At 45.5% G+C, this 21,412-nt stretch overlaps 1 protein-coding gene across 5 annotated transcripts in view; it reads left to right on the forward strand.

Moving 5' to 3' along the window:
- STS (steroid sulfatase) overlaps positions 1-21,412 on the forward strand; it is a 182,130-nt gene that overhangs the window by 39,560 nt on the left and 121,158 nt on the right. The window contains exon 2 of one of the 5 annotated variants that reach the window (XM_060292964.2): positions 13,118-13,245. The exons of the other annotated variants lie outside the window; for them this stretch is intronic. The gene's annotated coding sequence lies outside the window, so the exon portion shown is untranslated. The remainder of the gene's footprint in view (positions 1-13,117; positions 13,246-21,412) is intronic. 5 annotated transcript variants of the gene reach the window in all.

Here is a 21,412-nt window from a genome sequence, read left to right on the forward strand (position 1 = left end):
ATGCTCACCTGATCCACTGCACAATGTTGACTCATATCCTGGGCTGTGCCTTCGGGATTGCTTGCTGTTTGATCTACTCACATGAGCTGAGACCCCTTTTGCATTCCCCGGCATTTTAAATCCAACCCCCTCCTGGGATCCCCCAGGATCACAGCCTCACAGACTCTCATGGGTAGCGGGAAACTTTGCTACCTCTGAAACTCTGAAAAGTATACACAAACAAGCAAACTAACTAAGTGACTGGCCAGCCAATGGCTGTTGACAAATGGGACTCACCTCTCTCCCTTTAATCCTTAGACTTGCCTTAGATTTTAGGCTGCCTCAGTGATCCCTTCTGGCTTCCCAAAGCCACCTTCTTAATCAATCCTCTTTATCGCCTCAGGTCCACGTCACAGACTTTCATCTCTACCTCTATCTAACTGGCTTGGCGTCTCCTGGATCTTCTTTCCCAAGGTCACCTTTGACCGTCTTACTGCCAGTTGCAGGATCTTTTCCTTTCGATGATTCCCACTTCTGGTTCTTTGCATACCTTTCAGCATGCGCTTTCTGAGCTGCGTTCTCTGGTTCTTTTCCCCACCTCTGCCCCTGGAAGTTTCAGTTTACTCACGCTTATGTCTTATGCCCTTCTTTTCTTCTGTTTCCCCTCGCTGGGCAATCTCACCCACAGCCATGGCATCAAATGTCACCCTTAGTCCTGTTTCCTAATTCCCTATCCTGTGCTCTGCTTTCCCCCCTCATTCTAGTATCCGGGGAGACAATACTGGTATCGTGAGTGATGGTAGGCACCGTTCCAGATACAAAACCTATATCTCAATCCCACCTTTTCTACATACAAGCTGAGCTGGTAAAAACTTCTGTAAATGTCAGTTTCCCCTTCTGTAAAATGAGAAGGAATAATAGAAGATAGATAATTTAGGTTAACATAGATGATACATATTTACAGTATCAGGATCATAGGTAATATATAGTCACGGTATTAGGAGAATGCCTAGCACATTGGTAGCCCTTAGTAATTGACAATGGCGACAATATTTTATTGTCTTTTTCCTGTGACATGAGCTACAAATATTTTCCAAACTAGGCATGTGCAAAATTTAGCCTTTAGCTGCTCTTTTCCAAATCGCTGTACCTTCAGTCCATGTGCTGGAAGCATTCATGTCCATCCCCCCATTCCCTTATCCAGTTAGTCATCCACCTGGGTGGCTTAGTTTCTGAAGTACCTCTCTGACTCCATGGCCACCATCTGCCGATGCTCATCTTAGGAGTTTCACTGCAATGCACTATTTGGATTCATCCAATAAGGGGGGCGTTTGGGCACTATAGCCCTGTCTGTGGCGAAAGTTCACAATTGTCTTTCCATCTTCCTATCTTGCTTCTCCACTCACCCTCAAATTCTGTACTTACCTGGTTCTTTGTTCTTTTTCTTAGAAACGGTATTCATGTTTATTAAACACATTTTTAAAGTATTATTAGGTGTTGAACTTTCATGAGCTTCAAGGTTTACTTTTCTCCCCAGTTCTGCATAACTGAACTTTCAAATCTGCCAACTCCCACTGAAATGACTCCACTCTGGATTCTAAGGCGCCAATTTCTTGCAGATTTTCCTTTGCTTCTTCTAACATTTCTCCTGTTTCTTCTTGAGAGTGACTGATGAAAACACAGGGAGACCAATCTGATGAGGTATCACTAAGCGGTCATCGTCTGCAAGCCTGATGTACTCACAAGCATCTTCGAACTTTTGGAGTTGTTTCTTTCTTCACGTCTATTTCTTCCTTCAGCTCTGTGACTCTACTTATATTCTGTGCACATTTTTTTGTTTTTTTAATCTCCTGTTTAATCTCCTCAAAGCCACATTGATGTCTTCTGCACCTGCCCTTTTTATGATTGGCCGCCATCTTGGGTGGTTCTTTGTTCTTTAATTCGTCTCCATTCCATCCAGAATGTTCCTGGAAAGTGGATGTTGCATTGGCACTTTAGAACCATTTCCACGTTTCCTGGCAACTCCCTGACCAATCTAGTCGCAAAGGACTCACCCTTGGCCCTTTGGCCAATACCCCATTGATACCAAGATTTCACATTGTCCCTGAAGCACTTGAAAGGATTTTATATCCTGGGGTGATCTCCATGGTAAGAGCCAGGATGCCAGCGATGCCTTTTGTACCAAGGGGAAGAAGGTGAGGGTGGAAACCCAGGCAGCACGTTTTTGGAGCAGAGCATAAATGGAAGTTGAAACTCTGTCAACAGATTCCCTTAGGGTGCATCCCTTCCCCACATACCCATGCCCCCGCAAGTCTTTGTGTCTTCCTAGGGGTCGGTGAGCCCCAGTTGGAAGACTCGTGACCTGGATTATTGGATTCACCTCCTCCCTGGTCTCATTTTCTGCCAAACTTATTCGATCAAAATCTACCCATTTTGCCTCTGTGAGAGTAATTTGCTCACAATGTGTCTCTGTTTTCTTTGAAAACCTACCTAGTCTGACTTTGGAAGAAACTCTTGCTTTTGGCCTTCGGATGCTTCCAAAATCTGTTTCCATTTCACTCAGTGAGCCTCACCTTTCACGTCGCCTCCATAAACATTCCATTGCAGGGAGGCCGGCTAGTTTTCTGTGGGCATATCCCTTAGCTATTTCTGCGTTCAGCTCATTAATAGCCAATTGTGTTGCTTGCTAAAATGAAATTATTACGGAAGTAATAACGTTTATGTGTCCCCTAACAAGTAGTGTGAACATTACCTTTTCCTGCCGCCTCATCCCGCATTGATTTTACACAGCAGAAACTTTTTTCCTCAGGTCACTGTACTTGGGGACAGTTCAGGGACATCTGATAGATCAGAGAGAGATGGAGGGTTACGGTGCAGTAAACACATTCCTTCTGTCGACATAGAACACTTATACAGAATCAGAATGTTCATTATCGTGGGGCATTAGCAAAAAAATAAAGTTTTGCCCTTTCCATTTTTTTATACCTACGAGAGCTTCAACGCTGAGAGGCAGTAATTCTGTTCAGTGATGTAGCGCTTCTAAGCTGAGCTTAATTTGGGGAAAGAGCTGATTTGCTGTCGGCACAAAGAAGGGAATTGCAGCTCCCAGCAGCCTCTCCTACTGTGCACGCTCCCTACGAGTGCCGAGTGCCACGGAGGCATCACGTGGTTCCGTGACCCCAGTTCATCAGTCTTCCTCCGGCTGCTGCCTCTGCCCTTATTCTCTTGAGACAAAACTTTCTGCTTTCTTGACCAACTTCTCGAGAAGGTCATAGTTAGCTTTCTCCAGTCCTTGACCTCCGGTTTTCTCTCTGTTCACTAGATCTGTCTGAATGGTGTTGTGACCTCTTTGGTTTCTAAAACCAACTGTGGGGTGAAACACCAGGAAACGGCATTGTTCACACTTGTTAAAGTCATTTCCTGGTGAACGCCGGCACCTGATTTGAGCTGCCCTCTGCTGCCACAGTTGGCCACATGTCAACGGGTAGGAATATTCCCCCTGTGGGGAAGGCTGGTGATGCCACGTGGGGAGCCAAAACGGGGTCTGGAAGGAGCCCTGGGAGTCTGCTGCAGTGTCAGCTGCCTTCCTGTGTGACCCTGGGTCAGGCACTCACCTTTCACGGGGCTCCATCGTCTCACCTGTAGATTGAGGCCCTTTGGATGTTAATTCCTGGACTCTATAGAGTCCGGCCCTTTGGTTTGAGCCAAAACACCCATATTCTGCAGAGTTCCCAGGCTACAATTTGATATCAGATATCCCGAGCTGTAAAACCAAAACCAGGGGTTACTTTAATGAATGTGACTGCACTTTGGGGTAGGGGGTGGTAATCGAGTCCTAGGTCATTCATCAAAGTCTTCCCCTAAGGGAGCTGGCATGTTCCATAAATCCCCCCAGCTACCCTAGATGAATAATTTTACACTGAAAGCAAGTAGTCATGAATCTGCCTCTAAATCTCGTCTTTAAATCCACGCTCAAAAGTTGACAGACTGTCCGTCCTCCTGAGTCAGACGCCACTTATCAGCCTATATATGGTCAGGCCACTCAGTATGGCTGTTCTCTTGTTCCCTGTACGTCCCCTGCTTGACCAGTCCCTGCTTTGCCTACACCCTACTCACAGGACCGTGCTTGGCCCCTGCCCCTTAGGCCAGAGCTGCCCCACCTGTTGGTTTATTAAAGGGAGACATCTGCCCTCGTGATGATCGTTAACCTGAGGGGCTGTGGGCTCCTGGTTTCCCTGGTAACGGATGAGCCCACCTCATGTTTATTCCCTCTATAAATGGTAGCCTCCTTCTCCCCCGCCGCTTGCGGAGACTCTTGCCATGTCCTGTGTGTTCTGTGCTGTACACAGCGGGGGTGTTGCTCCAGGACCCTTTGCTTCTGACGTCTAAGTTCCCCCATCCAGTAAACCATCGGTGCCGCTGTCGCTCTTTCTTCCGTCTCGCAGCTGGGTAGCGACAGAGCTTGCGGGGTGCAGCCGCACAGCCCGTGACCGGCAAGGAAAGCCCAAAGCTGGTGCTTCTCGCTCATGGCCTGCTTCTCAATGCCCTAACTCAAGCCCATCTCTGTAGAGAAAGGCAGCGGTAGCATCCACTGAGGAACGCTTCATGGTTTAGTCGGCACGGCCAGTATATCTGCCGACCCAAGGGTGTGGGACTCAAGTCCGTGGGCAGACAGCAAAACAGAAGTGGTGTTGGCCATCGATGCTTTGAAAATTCTACACACATCAGTTCAGTAAGTTATCACGGTTAGCATAAAATGTTAAGACTATGAAGACTGGTCTGCCAGCTGCCGGGTCCCAAGGTAAAGTGAAGCCCCGTTTCACGATGAAGCGGTCATCGTGAAAATGCCAGTTAATAAGGTGAGGTCATGCCAAGAACGGTTACGGCTGAGGAATATGAGGGATGCTGTTTTAGAGAACCGTGACCTTCCATGAGGTGTTGACATAAACACCCCAAGGACGTGTCCTGAGCAAGGACGGGACGCTGCAAAGCCCACTGAAGTGTAAGGATACAGGTGTGTGACGTGTGGCCATCGGCCGTTGGTGGCCCACCACCTGACATCAACCGTCAGACACCTGGCAAAACGCGAGCACACCCCGACATCGTGGCACATTCAGGCTGTTTATTGACTTACCGCTGGCCTTGCAAGTCCAAGGCGGTTTCAGGAACCTCATCGTCATGGCCGAGATGAAGTTTGTTTGTCCCATGAGTTGGTGCTATGTGGATGGCCTTTTTTCTTTTTTTAACATCTTTATTGGGGTATAATTGCTTTACAATGGTGTGTTAGTTTCTGCTTTATAACAAAGTGAATCAGCTATACATATACATATGTTCCCATATCTCTTCCCTCTTGCGTCTCCCTCCCTCCCACCCTCCCTATCCCACCCCTCTAGGTGGTCACAAAGCACCAAGCCGATCTCCCTGTGCTATGCGGCTGCTTCCCACTAGCTATCTATTTTACGTTTGGTAGTGTATATATGTCCATGCCTCTCTCTCGCCCTGTCACAGCTCACCCTTCCCTCTCCCCATATCCTCAAGTCCATTCTCCAGTAGGTCTGTGTCTTTATTCCTGTCTTACCCCTAGTTTCTTCATGTGGATGGCCTTTTAAAAAAAGGTTATAGTTTATACTTTGTTTCTGTTTCCTAAGGCTCTACCCAACTTTTTGTTACAAATTTTCCCCCCACTTAAATCTCACGTGAACGAATGATCATGTTTATATCCTTCATCATTGACCATAGATTCAGTAATTGAAGGGCTTACAGATGATCCTAGATTCAATAATTGAAGGGTATACAGTTGATGATAGTCGATAATTGAAGGGTTTACAGACAATCATAGATTCCATAGTTGAAAGGTTTACAGATGATCACAGATTCCACAGTGGAAGGGTTTACGGATAATGATCATAGATTCAATAGTTGATGGGTTTACGGATGATGATGATAGATTCAATAGTTGATGGGTTTACAGATGATGATGATAGATTCAGTAGTTGTCAGCATTTTGCCATATAGGCTTGATCCATCCAAAATCAATGGCCGTCTTATAGTGTCTTTCATGAAGCAGTTCATCCCACAGTGGGTGCCAGAGTCCTTCAGAATCTAGAGGAAGAGAAGTGGCGTGAAGCTAGTGTACAGGTGTGTGCTTTAGGTGTTGGCTCTGTGTTAATAATGTGCCCTAAAGTGCCTGGAGCTGGGCTCCCCCTGAACCCCAGAGGATGGATGTTCCTTATCGTGGAGTGACTATAACTTGCCGCTACCAGCAGGTGTCCGTCATAGCTTTTGAACCAATGTATCTGACTAGACTTGGAAATGGAATCTAGCGTTAGCTCAGAACTTTGACCCCCCCGCCCCGCCCAGGTCCTTTTACCTGTAACCAGGGGAAATCGTCTTTTCACAAACACAGCCTGTTACAGGTGGGATGGGTAGGAAAGTGCTTTGAACAACAGTGAATGCCTGTGGAATGTGTAAGCATCCTGGGGTTGCTTTACGGATGCTGGTTTAAGACAGGGTAGAAATGAGGAAATTTGGGACAACCTGCAGATAGGAGAAAGGTGGGTGAGTTCTTTTTTTTTTTTTTTTTTTTTTTGCTGTACGCGGGCCTCTCACTGTTGTGGCCTCTCCCGTTGCGGAGCACAGGCTCCGGAGCGCAGGCTCAGTGGCCATGGCTCACGGGCCCAGCCGCTCCGCGGCATGTGGGATCTTCCCGGACCGGGGCACGAACCCGTGTCCCCTGCATCGGCAGGCGGACTCTCAACCACTGCGCCACCAGGGAAGCCCGGTGGGTGAGTTCTTGATCAGCTCTAGCTTTCCTCCATTTCTCCCTCCCTGTATTCTAGGAGGTGGGTACACTGGGGGTACCCGTCCATTGTTGGACAAGGCTGCTTGTTCTGGGTTGAAGAGTGACACCCTCTCCCCAACCCCTGCTGCCAATCAGTTATTGGCAGAACCTTGGAATGCGACCTTATTTGGAAGTAGGGTCACTGAGGATGTACATAGTAAAGGTGAGGTCCCACAGGAGTCAGGTGGGCCCCTGATCCAGTGCGGCTGTGTCATTATAAAGAGACTCATAGAGCCTTGCGGAGGGAGAATGATGGGAAGATACATGGCGAGAACTCCACGTGCTGATGCAGGCAGAACTTACAGTGGCAGGTCTACAAGCCCAGAAACACCAGGGGTTGCTGGCAACCCTAGTCAAGCTGTATATCTTACTCAATTTGTTTTCACATTTACAGTTTTTATAGAGGTTGATAATTATAATAGTTTCCCACAGCTCTTTATTTCCAGTTCTTTTTTTTTTCTTTTGGCCACGCCTCGAAGCTTGTGGGATCTTAGTGCCCCCGCCAGGGATCGAACCTGCGCCTCGGTAGTGGAAGCTCAGAGTCCTAACCACTGGAACACCAAGGACTCCCTCTTCATTTCCAGTTCTTCGTTAAACTTCTGAATTCCCCAAGACTCTTGCTAGTTCCCCAGGAGAAACCTTCAGAACTTGTCGTACAACTAATTGAAGACATAAATGCAGCAAACATTTAGTGAGATCCCCCTTCTGTCTGCTGCTACACACAGCCTTTTGGACAATGGGAAGTACAAAGAAGATGTGGCCTCCATGGGGAGAATGGCTCAGTTGATTTAGGGAGAGAAGATGTAAATGTGCTCAAAAATGGAGACTCAGGGGCAAAATCGTTCACCCAAGATCGTCCAAATTATTAAACAGGACCTCCCTGTGCTTGATTCCATAGTTAAAGGTTTTACTAGGATAGCACACAGAATAGGTTCTGGGAGATATTAATTGCATCTCCAGTATGCAGTTTTGCAAATGGAGATGTTTTCTTTCTGTAACATATGAGTGAAAATAATTACCTGATCCTGAGAGCCTTCCATTTTTTGAAGTATCAAATGACCAACTGACCCTTTGAAAATTACAATATTCTTAGAATATAATGAAGACAGTAACAACCTCCAGAGCAAACCAGAAAATGGCCTGAGTAAGATGAAGACAACACAAATTGAATTTGTTGGCACATTGGAAACTGTCCCTACCCATGGCAAAAAAAGACAGTTCCGTGGTTGTAATTCTTTCCCCTCATTGGGTCAACGTTATTCTGTTTAGCTGATTTATGGAATTTGTTTTGTGTCATAAGTTCATACCCGGCCCCATTTCAGGCATAAATGCCACTTGGCAGTTGGACTGAACTATGAAAAATCCTAACATTTTCGACTGTGGGTTTGAAATCAACCCAGCCTCCCAGCAACTTAATTGAGTCTCCACCCTGGGAAACACGGAAATACCACGTGGCTTTTGTTGCTTTCGAAGGGGCTTCTGTGAATTAGGAGTGCAGCTGTCTAATTTGGTCTGATTCCAGATGTCGTTGATATATAGTGACATCTTGGCACTCACTCTGATTAAATTCCCAGGATTTCCACAGTTGAATATCGATACACAATTTCTTATCTGAAGTCCTTGGAGCCAGGACTCCAAGGACTGGAGCTTGGAATTGAGTTATGCATGCTTTAGAAGGTTAACAAGTGCCTTTCCGTGGCTCATAGGACCCCCTCAGCAGGTGGTGGCAGCACTCTGAAATCAAACGTGTTAATATTCCTGCCGAAAAATGTATGACTATTTCTCCCAGTGGGATACATGAAGACAACTGCTCTGATAGTTACACTGTATTCAAATACTGGTAAATTAAATTGTATGAGGATAGACCATCAACACCTTGGGCACTTCCTGTCTCTAAGGAAAGCATGAGATGTAGGCAAGTCAAAGTAAGAAGTAGCTGTACACGAACCCGTAACATATGTCCATGATCTCTGGATGCTCGAGTCCCTTTGCGATGGGGTGCCTTAGAGTCAGCCTAGTACTCTCATCCTGTACTATTTGGCCAAGCGGTGATGGTTAGGGAATAAGGGTCTACAGGGACCAAATGGTCATGTGAAAATCGACCCTCTCAGGGACTTCTTTTATTACAGTCTGTCTTGTCAATCTAGTGTCCTTTCTGAGTGGTCTCTCTTGTGGAGCGAATTTGCCATAATCTCTGGTTCTTGAGGCCAAGAATTAACAGATCACATATCTTAGCCATATCTGGCTCAGGGGTCGGCCAACAGTTTCTGTATAAGACCACATACATGGTAAATATTGTTGGCTTTGCAGATCATATGGTCAGCTGTGCAATGACAGGGCAAAAGCAGCCATAGACGGTACATAAATGAACGTGTGCATGGCTGCGTTTCCAATAACACGTTATCTACAAAAACAGGTAGTGGGCTGGTTTGACCCGGGGGTCATAGTTTGCCAACCCCTGTGCTACGTGATTTTTTTTTTCCACTGTAGTTCACAATTCTGTGATCATGACCACCACTGTTAACTTTGCCCTTATCAGTATACAACCAACGTAGAATGGAAGAAAATGTTTATCTGCTCTTCATGGAATACAGAAACCCGTGGTTTGATAGATTTCATATCAAAGAATAAATAAGTACCTGAAGTGTTACATTTCACAAGAAGTGTGTGAGAGAGCACACTAGAAACTGTATTATTTTACAGTTTTGTTCTAGCCTGGCTTGTCTACTCTTGGTATGCTGGTGCTTGGACTACTCGGGGAATATTTCTTAGAAAACCCTTCCTGTGTGGGTGAGGATGAAGAGGTGATTTGAGTTCACATTGCCATCGTCTTGGCTGTTTTTTCACGACCGTCCACCTAAGCTAGAAGACCTCTCTCCCACAGCTTGTAAGGGTTTCTCTGGGATCATAGCTTAGTGGCAAGATAGGACTGTTTTCATCCATGTTACATGTATTTTCAGGACTAAAGTTCGTATCAGCTTCTGTCTTTCATGGAGCCCCAGGAAATAGATCCTGGGACCAGATCTGCAAACCTATGGCAAAACCATCGGTCGAATTTCATCCACTGACCTTTTCATCCTTTTCATCTGTTTACCATCTTTGTAGACCATCTTCTTCAAGTAAGAGTCCTCCGAGGCTGACCTTATCTGGTAACCATGCTTCTGGGCTATTGCTAATGACAAATACCTTCCTTCTTTCCTCTCACTGTTACTCACGAGGTGTCTTAACCTACTTTTGATGCTTTCCCAGTGCACTTGAGCCTAGTGTTTCATGACAGTGCAGCATGATACTAGCAAACAGCTGAGGCACGAGGGCTGAGACAAGACGGATGCCTCAAGTCGGTTCAGGTTGGGTTTCGCTGCCAAATAAAAAACAAAATGTACAAAAATCTTTCGGTTTCCAGGGCTTTTGGTGTCTCGCAATCAAGGACAAGGAACGGTGGGTTCTAACTCCGCCCTTACACCACTGTCGTGATTTTCAGTGTTGTACAACTAAAACCGCATTTGGAGAGGGGATGAGAATGATGAAAAAATGACCAAGTAAATGACAGTTGCGACGATTAGATAAACAGTGGGAAGGGTCACGGAGCATGCTTACTCTTAACTCACGAACTAAATCAAAATATAGGTTCCTAATAATAAAGCAGACCTAACCCCCTGATCTTCAATTTTCTTGTTCTGTGGCTATAACTTGGGTTATAAATTTCATCTCCAGAGACTTTTATTTTCACACAACTTATCACAGTCATAGTGGAACTGCCACTCACAATTGGCTGTGCGTGACTGTTGGAACACACTGGTGTGACACGCCCCCTCCAGCCCCATCCACATTTTTGCCAATCTCTGGCATCACACTGGGTTTAATGATGACCAGACCGATTATCTAACGCAGTTTCTCAACCTTGGCACTAGCGATGTTTGAGACCAGCTCGTTCTTTGCGGTGCGGGACTGGGTTGGATGCGTGTTTGTGGTTGGCAGTGGGAGAGGCTGTTCTGTGCATCATAAGGTAATTAGCAGCATCCCTGGCCTCTCCTCACTGGATACCAATAGTATCCACACATTTGCGAGAACGAGAAATGTCTCTAGACATCGTCCAGTGGCCCCTGTGGGGCAAAATCGCCCCGGGTGAGAACACGCCAGCGTTATTTTGAAAAGTGTGCTCTGCGCATGGGCCATTAGACTTTCCTATGTGTGTGTTCCTCCTGCAGGTATAGTCCCTGGTGGCAATAACACTGTGCGAGGCATTGTGGCTTAATCCCTTTAGACGTGTTTGTTCTCTTCATTAAGTATCAAATGCGGGTCAAAGGGCTTCCATGCTGATCTCTTAAAATCTGTTTCCTGTCAATAAAAGGTGTGCACACAAGAAAGGAAAAATGATGATGTGGGTCTTCCCTGCCCTGCAAGGGGAGTCACCCACGTGTTCAAATCTGCGTCCTTACGATCTTAATCTTGCCAATTAATATCCTGGTGAGAGGGCAGAAGAGGTGACCATGCCCCGAGATTCCTTCATTCCTGAAGACAGAGGCGAAGGGTCAACACTGATAGCACACCATTCCTTTTCTTAAATTTTTTTCTAACTTTTATTAATTTTTATTGGAGTATAGTTGATTTTAAATGTTTTGTTAGTTTCAGGTGTACAGCAAAGTGAATCAGTTATACATATATATCCACTCTTTTTCAGTTTCTTTTCCCATATAGGTCATTGCAGAGTATTGAGTAGAGTTCCCTGTGCTGTACAGTAAGTCCTTCTTAGTTATCTATTTTGTACATAGTAGTGTGTGTATGTCAATCCCAAACTCCTAATTTATCAGTTCCCCCCCGTGTTTCCCCTTTGGTAACCATAGACTTGATTTCGAGATCTGCACATCTGTTTCTGTTTTGTAAAAAAGTTCATTCACTTATATGTGGAATCTAATTTTAAAAATGGAACAAATGAACTTTTTTTACACCATTTGTTTTCAATAGAACCTAAGATGGAAAGCCATGCCAGAAGACTGATGACAGTTTCAAATGCCATCTCTGGGGGGAAAGTATTTCTGGGGTACTGACTGAACCCAAGAAATTGTTGCTGGGAGCTGAACTTCAATAAAGCAAGACTTAGATTGACAAAAATCTATGGAATAGTAATTTTTCTCTAACGTGGCATTCTCTTGTGAATATTATTATTATTTTTTTTTTTTGCGGTACGCGGGCCTCTCACTGTTGTGGCCTCTCCAGTTGCAGAGCACAGGCTCCGGACGCACAGGCTCAGCAGCCATGGCTCACGGGCCCAGCTGCTCCGTGGCATGTGGGATCCTCCCGGACCAGGGCACGAACCTGGGTCCCCTGCATCGGCAGGTGGACTCTCAACCACTGCGCCACCAGGGAAGCCCCTTGTGAATATTATTTACCAAGTGAGATTATGCTTCCTATTTTAAAAGGATAAACAATAGATTTACACAAGAAATTGCTCCATGGGACATGCTAGTTTTTGTCTAAATGTCAACAATTTGAAAAAATATGTATATATATTCTTCAGGTTGAAGGGCATTCAGGTGGCTGTTTTTGAACTCATTTTCAATTCGTGGGTGGGGCTCTATACCAGAGATCGAAAAACTTTTTCTGTAAAGGGCCAGATAGTAAAACATTTTCAGCTTTTCAAGCCAAACAATCTTTGTCGCAACTACTCCACTCGGACTTTGTAATATAGGGGCAAACAGGTAATAAGTAAATGAATGGGTGTTCCAGTATTTTTGGACTTTGCTTATGGATCCTGAAATATGAATTTCATGGACTTTTCACGTGTCACAAAAATGTCCTTTTTTTCAACCGTTTAAAAATGTGAAAACATTCTTACTTGGCTCCAAAAACAGATGGGGGCACAGTCCCCTGCCCCATAGTCTGTGACCCCAGCTCTGTTGGGAAAATATTTAGCGAGAGCTTGCTATGACAAAGAATGAGCCCTGACCTGTTGACTCTTAGAGCCTGTGGGAAGGACTGATACCAAATAAAATGAAACCAAATAAATAGACTATTGCAAATAGTGACAACTGCTATCGAGGGGGGAAGAAAAAACAGTGCTAGGATTTGCCAACCGTGGGGCAAATGCTTGATAAAGATTGTATAAATCACAGGGGGCTTCTCTGAGGTGGTGGCCACTCAGCTGACACCTGTGGATGAGTAGGAGTTGGGCAGAGCATGGAAAGAAGAAAACACGCAGGAGGAGGAGTCCCCTACGCCAGAAAGCGCTCGTTTCATTGAAGTGTTTCAGAATGTGGTTGTTCGGTGTCCGATTTTTCTTCTTGGATGAATTCACAGGATGAGCCTGGTGCACCCTGTTTCTGTCTGCTGAGAGGCACTCACCATCCCCGTTGCTGCTCACGGTGGTCTCGGTAATATAAGGTCTGGAGGACAGTCGCCCAAGGCCATCTGAAATTGTTGTCACTGTAAGTACCAGAAGCGCGTGAACGGGTACTTTGGCTCTGGGAATATCTTGGCCTATTCACAAGACGCTCTCGTCGCCCTGACCGTGGGCATCGTCTGCGTCCAGTGGGTATTTGGTGCCCTTTATAACGGTGTTTTGGGACATTACCATATTGCAGGGGTGACATCAATTTGGAGCCGCCCCAGCTCTCCTTTTCCTTCAGACACGACTTCCCAACAAAAGGTCACTTTGTTAAAGGGGAGAAGGAGTGGGGACAAACATGTTTTCCTGGAGAAGAGCTGTCCTGGGCCCATGAGGCCCATGACTAGTGTACACTAGTCAGCAGTAATAATCAGCGTGTCTCAGAGAATTTAGGGGTGGAGTTTTCTCAGTGTGTGTCGGCCTCATCACCCAAGGCACAGCACAAGCTTTCTTCCTGCAGGCTGCCCCTGGTTCAGGTGAGTGTGTGTGTGTGTGTGTGTGTGTGTGTGTGTGTGTGTGTGTGATATTGCTGGGGACAGGATGAAGGAAGCAGCTTTCAAAGACCTTGCAGGTGACATTCCCTGCTAGACACCCTCCTCTCAGACAGAGGCTGCATCTTGATGATGCTCTGCCATTATGATGTCGGGGGGCACTGCGGGGCATTCAGTGTCCCCACCACCACCAGCAGCAGGCTCGGAGGAATGGGCACGGACATGCTGTCAGACAAGATATGGTTCGCGTTGGTACGCAAAGGCTCCCAGAGGTGGAACCGTGTGGAGTCAGGGAGACCCAGGCTTTGGATCCCAACTCCCCACCTGCTGGTCTTGTTCTCAGGAAGAGGATTAACCTTCCTGCACCCGGTTTCCTCTGTACAATGGAGATGCACAGGACAGGTTCCCAGGGCGGTTATGAAAAGTAAAGGATGCCCTTTGTTTGGGAGAAGTAGGTTAAGTACCTGATGATCCTGCCAGCCAAGGTGATGGGGTGCAGACAGATGTAACCATCTTCACAATGCAGCTTGGGACTCTGGGGTTACCGACGACAGCCCTTCTCCCGCCGCAGGGCGGCTTTGCCCTCTGGGGGAGGTTGGCAAATTCTGGAGGCATTTTGGGTCTCATAACTTTGGAGGAGCTTGGCTCCTGGCATCCAGGTGGTGGAAGCCAGGGATAGTGTTCACCCATCCCGCGATACACAGACAGCACAGAACCGAGCGTTACCCTAGCCTCCAGCGTCACGGGTGCCACGTGGAGAAACCCTGACCCATACAACAAGAGATTTCACTTAATCCTCTCCTTCTTCTTAGAATATTCAATGGTCTTTTACTTTGAGGGATTAGAGTTGGAATACAAATTAAAGAGAGGAAAAAGACAATCACCTTTTAGGATTTTTTTTTTTTCTGTTAAATTTAAACAGAGAAGCACAGGGTTCTCATCCTGGAGCAAACATCCACAGAGGCTTAGAGCCGTGCCTTGCGTTCACTCTTAATGCTGAGCAGCTTAAGAGGTTCATTTTCTATTGTGATTTCTGTAATTTCTGTTCTTCAAAAGGATCGTGTGTTCCTTTTCTCTTTCAGAAACAAACTTTTGGGGGTTTTAAGGAATATTTTCTAAAGTTCTTGTTAATGCAGGAGCTGGCTTTGATTTGTGACCCAGCTTTCAAAACCTTAAGCACCTGCTAAGTAGAGTCTTATTATTATTCCGCTGCAAGACCACTGTATATTGCAGGGAAATGCTTCGAGTAATATGTTTTTGGGGTTGTTTTAGTCTAGAGGGAGATTGACATTCTTTGGACCCAGCTAGAAGAGCTCAGGAGAAAATGGACAGAGTCAGTAGCTAATTCAAAGGAGGCAGCTGCAAAAGAGTCATGATTCATTCATGGTAAATTAATACAGCATGCACTAGCCTTTTGTAACCGTCGATGCAAAGGGAGAGTCTTTCAGTGGGGGCTGAAATATCTGTTCCTAAATGCCTGATAACAATATCCATTGTATCTTACCAGCATAAAGGCGTCCTCACAGGATATTTTAATGTACTTCACCATCTGGAGTTTGGGGTTCTGATATCTAAAACTTTCCCTTTCCTTAAGTGGATGAAGACTTTAATGATAATCAAGGAAATACTTGGATCTTGTCTCTGGTATTTCTAATTAGTTCCCATCCAGGAAAAAAAAAAGGTTTAGGGATGTTGAAGCTGTCTTATGAACTAAAAAGGAAAACAGGAGGAAATCTGCTTTTTATGAGATGTCGTTTTCTTTGATGGGACCTGCCAGCAGTCTGTTGCTCACTCTGCTATTTTGTGTGTCTCAGAGAAACTGACGGAGAGAAGGTTCGTTAAGAAGTAAATTGGGGGGCTTCCCTGGTGGCGCAGTGGTTGAGAGTCCGCCTGCCGATGCAGGGGACACGGGTTCGTGCCCCGGTCCGGGAGGATCCCACATGCCACGGAGCGGCTGGGCCCGTGAGCCACGGCCGCTGAGCCTGCGCGTCCGGGGCCTGTGCTCCGCAACGGGAGAGGCCACAACAGTGAGAGGCCCGCGTACCGCAAAAAAAAAAAAAAAAAAGAAGTAAATTGCGACATAAAATAGAGCAATCTGTGGCTGTACTCTTAACCAAGACCCCCAAGAGTGGGGCACCTTGCTGTCACGTACCTCCTCATAGGAGGTAACAAGAAGGGCACCAAAAAACCGGTGTAATATCCCTGACAGAAAGGTTCAACCTGCATCTGTACACGAGGAAATAGACAAATCCAGACATACTACATTGTCTATAAGACAATTGAACCTGGATTCTAACCCCCAAAAGTCAGTGTCATGCAAAACCAAGAAAGGTCAGGGGTGAGGGAATGGTTCCAGATTTCAAAAGACCAAGAAACACAAGGGTATCTGAATCTCGAATGGATCCTGGATTGGAAAAAAGACCCAGGTGGTACAATTATTTGGGGACTGTGTAGGAGGTTTGTTGATTGAATCAGTGTTACTCTTCCTCGTTTTCATGGTAGCGAGGTCGGGGGGAAAACTATCCTTACTCTAGGAGACCCGGGCCAAACTGCTTAGGGGGTGAAGCGTCATCCTGTATGCAGCTCCCTCTGAAATGTCATGATCCACAAATACGAGTACATGCCTTATTCTTTTAGAATCTTCTGATGTAGAAAAAATGTATGATGTATACCTAGGTCCCTCTGTGTGTGTACACACATGTGTACACGTAGAGACAGAAAGCAAGCAAGCAAGTGCGGCAACATGTCAACAGTTAGCCGTCCCAAGTGAAGGAGTATACCTGGGTTTGTTTTTATTCTTTCGACTATTTTGTAAGGTTGAATAGTTTCCAAAAAGCGATTTTTTGGGAGAAATACGTATGACGTTTTATTTTGCTTCTCCTGTTAGAAGAGGTGGTTTAGTGCCATTGATTTTTGTCTTTAAAATTTTGTACAGGGCCAGTCATTAGAGGTATATGTTGTGTGTCCCTGCCTCCAGGGAGCTTCTGCGGACCATGGGGCCCTGCATATTCTGGTTCCCTTTTGGTGGATCACCCTACGGTGTGGTTGTAGGTTGTGTGCGGCGCAGCGTCATCCCCATGGCTCTAAGATGATGAATCCATCTCTTTGTACGTGCTAGTTACAAAGTAACTGTGGAGGCTGTCACCTTGCCTTTCCGTGTAGCTTCTTTACTTACCGTTGAGCACACAGTAGGTTCTTGCCAAGAGGTGCATTCAGAGTGTGTCCGTGACAGTTCCCATGCCCCCCCTCCAAACCTTCCCAGCTCCTGCTGTGTCTGACCTGAGGACAGGGTTCACGTGACAGTGGTCTCCGCCCTGAACACAGGTGAGGGAGTCGTGTCGGGATTTATGGGGAGAGGGTTCTGGTACCTTGCCTTCTGTGTTTGTCTCTGCGTGATTTCCGCAGCGCGATTAACTCAGGCGCTGTGGGTCTGTGGATCCTCGCGTGAGTGCCAGACTCTCAAAGCCCATTGACGTCCTGCCTGGCAAGCGCTGCCTGCCTTCAGAATCGAGAGCAGTGCTTTTCTTCAGCGTTTCGAAAGAGGGCATGTGAAGAAAGAGACAAATACCACTTCTTTGTGGCATCTAAAGAAACGATACAGACAGACTTGTTTACAAAACAGAAATGGACTCGCAGGCATAGAGAACACACGTATGGTTACCAGAGGGGAAGGGGTTGTGGAGAGGGATAAATTAGGAGGTTGGGATGAACAGATAGACACTACTACATATAAAATAGGTAAACAACAAGGACCTGCTGTAGAGCACAGGGAACTGTATTCAATATCTTGCACTATCCTGTAATGGAAAAGAATCTGAAAAAGAATATATGTAATGTATTACTGAATCACTTTTGCCGTACACTTGAAAGTCACACAGCATTGTAAGTCAACTATGCCTCAATATAAAAAAGAAAGATAGCGTGTGAAAAGACTTAAGGAACAAGGCGTTCCGTTTATAAGAAGACATTACAGACACAATCCAGCCCAATGCTTAGTTTGCTACTTGACGTCCATTCCAGGGAAGACATTTAGAACGTTCAACCCGATATTCAGTGCTTGGCAAACCGTGCCTGTTGGAACCCCGAGGGCTCCGCTGGCTGCTCCTGGGAAGCTCCTTGGGCCCTGGGATGTGGGGAGTGGTCTCAGTCAGTTCCATCCACTTGCAGCAGACCCACGCTGATACTCATCTCTAGTGCACCTTCTTACGGACGGAGGATTTGTAAGTAAAAACAGCGGCCCCTGATTTCCCCACCTGTCCTGTCTTCTAAGCGAGGACAGCAGTGAGGCTGGAGCCTGTTCAGTTACTTACATACAGACGAGCGAGGCCTGTCCGTGGCCTCCCCTGTGTCATACCCACGATTTCCTTAGCGGCGCTGCTGTCGAACCACAGGGATTCACAACAACAGAAAGCCTCATGGATTGTCTTGGAGGAGATGGCGTTGATACGCGAAGCTCTCGAATGTAAAAAGCCCCAAAGGCCCCTTGCGTCGGCTTCTTTGCTGTCTCTTGTTTCTCCAGCTGGATGTGGCACACCTTGGGCTAAGCCGGCTTCATCTTGCACGTGTGCAACACACTGGCCTCCGGTGATCCGTCTGCATCCATCAAGGCCTCTCCTACCACCGGGAGCCAGAGGCACCTTCTCAACACCCAGGCCTGATCCTGCCTCTGGCCCTACTAGAGCTCTCCAACGGCTTTCCATCGGAAGGAAGGCGGAATTCCAGAACCACGGCTGGATAGGCCTCTATCATAGGGCTCCTCGCACCCTCCGTGTCCCTCGGGCCCTTCTTGCGCCTGCCTCACCCTTGCTTTGTTTTCATCTTCCTCTGGGCCTCCACACAAGCCAGCCTCTCCTTGCACTGGGCCTCCAGCTAGTGAGGCCCACACCATGCTCCACGCGCCCTGGTCCCGTTGACAGTTTCATACCATTGTGGATGTATTCTTTGTCCAGTGTTGATCTGGATCCTGTCTGTTTTTGCAGATGCTTTGTAAGCTCTTTGAGTACAGGAAACATACGCCTCTCCCTATGGTAGTCCAGCAATTCAGGGTGCCTTGTAGATGTTTAGTAAATAATCGTTGAATACATGAATGAAAAAAGTGGTCCCTCTGCTATACTAATACTGATATTAAGTGATATTCTTTGGGTTTCAGTCAACCAAGAAAGTTACGTGAAAAAAAAAAAAGGCCTTTCTGATGTGATTTGGCTTCTAACTTACACAATGTAAAAAATGATCTTTATGTCTTCTGTGGGATTTCTCAGTCTTCCTCTTGGCCAAAAGTGAAGAAACCTCATACCTGTTAAAGATTGTCTCCTACTCGCCAGCCTGGGATTCCAGAGAGGAGCAAAAGTATCTGATTCCTGGCACAAGCAAGTACCTTTTTTCTGTATATAGTGAAACAAAATTTTAAACTAAGGTATGGGAATTCCCTGCCATATTCCACTGCATGTATTTTACTCATCTTACTGACAGTCATTGAAGTGTAGCAGTTCCAATATTTATCCTGCATGTCAGGTGTTCTGTTTATTTTGATTCTTTTTCCTATATGAAGCGCACGTTAAACTTTCCATTTTAGGGGTGAGCTGTATGGAAAGGTAGTCTACTGTATTGTTTCAAGTATAAAATACGATCTTATTTGAAGTCAGTCAGGAAATAATCTGTACAACAGTTTATAATTCTTTGTGTTTCTGTATAAAGTGTTGGAAGGCAGTCATCAAATGTCTGTAATTAGATTTTTATAATTTTAGGAGTACAATCTTTGAATTTTAAAATTATAATCAATTGCTGATGAGTGGTTGGTATACCACTACTCTAACCTACACCATTGTACTACGTTGTATCTCTGTACTGCCTTAAGGATATCTCTATATTGCTTTAACCTATACTACTGTATTTCTCTCTTTGTATTAAAATCAACTCTGGATTTGAAGACCTAATGGAAATTTACCCATTTGCATTATGTTTTCCTAATCCCCTGCTTTCATGACTTGAAACCTAGGTTCTTTCCTTGAATTTGAAAGTTTTATTAACTGTACATTAGTCTCTAGTTGTTTGGTTTTTTGCAGTTTGTTTCCAGAGCCTGAGGGGGTTTGCTGAGTTGCTTTGAATGGTGTAACATTTCATACCAGATGAACGCGGAGCTAGTTGTTTCTAGTTATGTTTCAAGTGTATTTATTGCCACAGTCTAATATTCAGGGAGGGGTTGGTCAAATGCATAGCTAATGTACATTTACAGTAATGAGCAGATGTCATTTCCTCACTTAGTTACGTGCGGGTTTCGCTTTTTAAAGTAAGCCTCGGCCAAAAAACATCGACTCCAGAATAAATTTCTCTTTCAAGGACAATTCTATTTGCTAGAAATAGGAAATTGCCTAATAACGTCCTCACTTTTGGAGACATCATCGTACAAATCCAGAAGATAAGTTTGTGAAGCACATTTAATGATACTGAACATCATACTGCTAACTAAAAGTAATTTTGGTTTCCTATTCAGAAACCACACATTTGAAGTGTTAGAGAACTTTGTAACGTTCCATGATTTAAGAAAAACTACTAGTCTTTAGTTTATTTCAGATATTATTGTAAGTCATCTTCATTAAGAATGTGAAGAATTGGTTTAGTCCCCATTCTCTAGTTTCCTTCTCAATAATTTGAAAATATCACTTAAGTACTATTTTTTTGCTGTAACTCTTTCATAATATTGGAAAGCACGCAGTAGCTAAGATGTAATTCCCTTCAGAAAATTTTGTATCGGGCTTGTAGGAAACTTTGAAATTATACACAGTAACCTTAGACTCTGAAATCTCGAATCACCTTACAATGTCTGTGATGTAAAAAAAGAAGGCTGCAGCTTTCCCAACCTTATTAGGGTAATTACTCTCGTGACAGTTCTATTTCGAGAGGCAGAAGGAGTGGGATGGGACCAGACTGCATCCTAAAAGCAATGAAGTGAGTTTCCAGCTTCCTCTGTGGTCTTTGGGCATTTGTTGGGTCAAGTGGGAAAGGATGGGTGAGGGACAGAGGGAGGAGACATGATGCATTTGGGGTGTTTCTTTAGTGATGGGAATGAGCCTCCTACAACAAAGTGGATGCCTAGTGCCGTGGTTCACACCTTTCCCCAGCTCTGAGTCTGGTAGTGGGAGCTTCCCTGGGTTCACACCCCCCACGAACTCAAGTCCCAGTAATCGTGCTGCCCATCACACACACTCGCCCACAGCACAGCCCCTCTTGGACTCTCATTTTCCAACCATTTTGCCCCTTTTCCCCTCATCCCCCCCTAAGCCACCCCACGGTGGAAGCTGCCATTCGACATGTAGTTTGCTTTGCCGCCTACAGTTTGAATGAAGCCGTACATAAAAACCGTATAGTGGTCTCAGACACACACACACAGACCTGTGTTTATACATAGTCGTTTCTGCTTCAGCACCCTTGTGGATTCCACGTTGAGAATGTTCTCCAAGAGGCATGTTTGCGGTGAAATGGTGAGTCAACAGCGAAGATACTCCTTTAAGAATGTTCTCAACATGAAAACCCAAACACACTTCGTGTTTTTTCTTAGCCTCTCTCTTTCTCTCTCTCTCACGCACACCCAGACTTTTTTTCTTTTCTTTTTTTTTTTTCTTTTGCAGAGTTAGAGTTAAATGTGTCACTGTGATCACTACAAAGGAAAGCCATCAGGTTCTTTCCCTGTAGGAACAATTTCCCTTGACATCCCATCTC

The sequence above is a fragment of the Globicephala melas genome, chromosome X, assembly GCF_963455315.2.
Source record: "Globicephala melas chromosome X, mGloMel1.2, whole genome shotgun sequence".
NCBI lineage: Eukaryota > Metazoa > Chordata > Mammalia > Artiodactyla > Delphinidae > Globicephala > Globicephala melas.